Below are 3805 nucleotides of genomic sequence, written 5' to 3'. Positions count from 1 at the left end.
TGCTTCTGAGTCTTTGCTTTGAAAGCTTTTCTTTATCCCAGGTAAGTAAACTTGGAGATTTTTGGTTTTTAATGACTGTACCATCATTTTTCTGGATGTTTGTACAGGATTCTTGAAAACGCCATCTTCCCACCATGACTTGACTTTATTTCTCTGCTTCGTCTGTAGAGTAATGTTTATCATTCTCGGGCTAAGCTCATGCGTTGCTAGGACGCTATTCCTGTTTGCTCCCTGTCATCCCTTCATCCATTTACCTGTGTCAACCTCTAGAGTTCCACCAATAAAACTTTATTGACAGATTTAAATAACGGTTGACCTCTCCCAGATGAGGCTGTTTGAAGGCAGGGCTGATGAAGCTGATAGTGTGCATTTCAGTGTGCAGGTGTTCAAAGACTTTGAAGCCCTGTCCTCGGATTCTAAATCTGATAAGCCTACATTAGAGACATCTGATAATGTCTATACCACATTAGAAGGTTGCCCTCACCTTGTAGAATATTGGTAAAAACATCCTAGTGTGTCAAGGGTATAAACTTGAATGTGTATCATGATTTTGCAGAATTAGAGGAAATAAGTTTCTCGGTAGGTTGGACGTTTATCTCTGTTGAGTCTGTTGAAGGCCTTTCTCTCTACTGAAATAGGGGAAAAAAGGTGAAAGGCATTGGAGCAGTCATGCAATGACCAATCTTCAAGGATAACTGTAGGATCTAGAAGTCTTGGAGCGTTCTGTTGTGTGTTGTAATCATCTCCTTGAGAAAACTTGAGAGCTGCAAGAGAAGATAGGGCAGCTTATACCACAAAAGGGGTGTCTACAAGAGACAGCCTTGAGCTTCCTAAGCATGCGAATTTAATCCTCTCAGTTGCCAAATGAGGTGTGAATATTGTCACAATGAAGAAGTTGAGATCAGAGAGGGAACTTCTCCAAAAGAATGGGGTCAAATCCCTATGGCCTGATGTATACGCATGGCCCCACTAAATATCTATGCTATCTTGGCTGCCTCCCAGATTAAGAGCTAGATCCTTTCAGACATTGAGATCTTGAGAAATGCTGACATTTAAAGCAAGTTCAGAGCGATAAAGCATATAGACACTTTACCATGTGGAGTGATGACATATTACTAGATAGTCAATGATGGGACTATTGACTCCAATTGTTTATTTTATTTTATTTTTTTAAGATTTTATTTGAAAGAGAGTGTGCTTGAGAGAAGGAGCATATGCCAGGGGAAGGGCAGAGAGAAGCCAAGGGAGAGAAGCATACTCCTTCCCAAGCAGGAAGCCCAACATGGGCTTGATCCCAGGACCCTGAGATCGTGACCTGAGTCTAAGGTAGACGCTTAACCGACTGAGCCACCCAGGCGTCCTTCCAGCTGAGAGGTCAACAATTATTTAAATCTGTCAAATCTGTTAAATTCAAATGGATTTCACTCTCTATAGATCATTTATGTTTTTTTTTATAAAGTATGAAATGACCTGTCATATAGTGAAAATATTTCGGAATGACCTCCAAACCTTGTTTCCTGTACTCCTTAGCATGCCTCAGGAAAACAGGATGTATCCCAGTTTCAAAAGGAGTTCACTGGGATTTCAATAAATTCATGATAGCCAAGTTGTCTAAAGCCACACAGGATTGAAACTAGGCAGTCTCTTGTCTCAAGGACCTTTTGTGGAAGGTTCTACTAGACCTATTCTAGGTTAGCTACTAACCTATTCTAGGATGTCCTAGACCATTGTGTTCCTTTTTTTTTTTTTTTTTAACATTCTTAGTTTATTAATCCTCTCATGAAAAATCTGCACAATCACCACAGATAAAGCCACTGCAGCATCTTTACTCCTTCTGTTGTCCAATCTCCAGCTTACTTTTTGCCAGCACCAACATTGGCTTTCGCAGGCCCCCTGACTTTCTTCATTCTGTTCTTGCATTCTTTTCACTGTTTTCTTGAAGTCTTTTTCTTCTCATAGAGACCATGTCTTGCAAGTCTAATTTTGGGTTCATTTTTCTTTGCATAATCCAAGGAATCATAAATCATGCCAAAGCCAGTTGTCTTGCCACCACCAAAATGGGTTCTGAATCCAAATACAAATATGACATCTGGTGTGGTCTTGTACATTTTGGCTAGTTTTTCCCGAATTTCTGTCTTAGGTACTGTTGCCTTTCCAGGATGAAGGACATCAATAACCATTTGTTTGCGCTGAAGTAGTCGGTTGGTCATGAACTTCCTGGTCCGGATAGTTACTGTGTCGTTCATGATGGCGGCTGAGCTTCCCATTGTGTTCTTTATACCATCCCCAGAAGACCAGATAGGATAGAACCCTAGTCTGACCTGTCATGCTCACGGAGTACAAGTGAACTTTTTATTGAAAACAATGTCCTTCCAGAATGAAAAATGCCTTAGTTAGACTTGAAACTGGATTTTTAATTCTTGGGCTCTTCTTCCTGCCATCACCATAATTCCACCATGCCTGGGATCCTAGATGTTCCTAATTTAAACACAGTGTTACGAGAGATCTGACATTCAGAGAATTTCTTGATTTGGCACCATGAATTCATCGTTGTCTCTATGTTAGGATAGGTGCTGTTCATGATTGGAATGGCTTTGTCAGCTGAAGATTGCACAGTTTTTCTCCTCTTACTAGTTCTTCGTTGGCTACTGTTACTCAACATAGGAATGCTGTGGTGGAACAATGGAGAAGGTGAGTCAAAGACCAGCAAGACATGATGGTGTTTTCCCATAGAATGAACTCTTATGGGATTGGGAGGGAGACAAGCCATAAGTGACTCTTAATCTCACAAAACAAACTGAGGGTTGCTGGGGGGAGGGGGTTGGGAGAAGGGGGGTGGGGTTATGGACATTGGGGAGGGTATGTGCTTTGGTGAGTGCTGTGAAGTGTGTAAACCTGGCGATTCACAGACCTGTAACCCTGGGGATAAAAATATATGTTTATAAAAAATTAAAAATTAAAAAAAAAAGAAAGAAAAAGAAAAAGAAAAAAAAAAAAGAATGAACTCTTAAAGAATCTAGCCACAGGAGTCTGAATGAGCCTGTTAGTCATTCTAGTGTGCAGAGCCTGGCCTCAAGTCTATCTTCTGTTTACTTTTCTTAAGCGTGAAATTTTTGTTTTTAAGCGATAGCAACCAAAACTTTGCTTCCAATTAGTTCCCTTTTATTCTCAGCAAAGCTTTTCTCGTGTTGAGGGCAGAGGGAAGATTCACCTTCATTCCACATTCTCTCCAAATACTAGTGATACAACAAAAGAACCAACAGAAGAGGTGGGTTCCGTGAGAAATTCTGCAGAACTCATCTGCTAGATCTCTCCCGAGTCTTGGAATCAATGCCCTCTAGAATAGCAAAGGTCCAAATTCACTTTTGGAGAGGTCCATTTCACTTTTCTTTCTTTCTTTTTTTTTTTAAGATTTTATTTATTTATTTGACAGACAGAGATTACAAGTAGGCAGAGAGTCGGCTAGGGGGTGGGAGGGGTGCAGGCTCCCCGCTGAGCAGAGACCCCGATGCGGGGCTCAATCCCATGATCCTGAGATCATGACCTGAGCCGAAGGCAGAGGCTTAACCCACTGAGCCACCCAGGCGCCCCTCCCATTTCACCTTTAACCAACCCACCAGTTAAAAGAAAATCAAGGATGACCCAGCTTTTAGAGCCCTTGCTACTTGGACCACCAACTAGGAAAACATGAAGAAATCAGTGCAGTAGTGGTGGATGAAACAGAGTGGGCAAGATGGGAATGTCTTCGTGTCCACTCTCAGGATTCTGAGATTGTATGTGCTGAAGCCTAAGGTCTTCGCCTCTT

The 3805-nt window shown here is 41.5% G+C and overlaps 1 pseudogene across 1 annotated transcript; it reads right to left on the bottom strand.

Annotated features, from left to right (window-relative positions):
• Positions 1-1736: 1736 nt before the first annotated feature.
• LOC309854561 (small ribosomal subunit protein eS24 pseudogene) lies at positions 1737-2283 on the bottom strand (annotated as a pseudogene). Its single transcript has one exon. The product of its transcript is annotated as a small ribosomal subunit protein eS24 pseudogene (transcript).
• Between the last annotated feature and the right edge of the window lie 1522 nt (positions 2284-3805).

This window comes from Mustela nivalis, assembly GCF_964662115.1.
Source record: "Mustela nivalis genome assembly, chromosome: 19".
Taxonomy (NCBI): domain Eukaryota; kingdom Metazoa; phylum Chordata; class Mammalia; order Carnivora; family Mustelidae; genus Mustela; species Mustela nivalis.
Note: the sequence above shows the minus strand (reverse complement) of the source record. Positions and strands in the feature narration are given on the sequence as shown.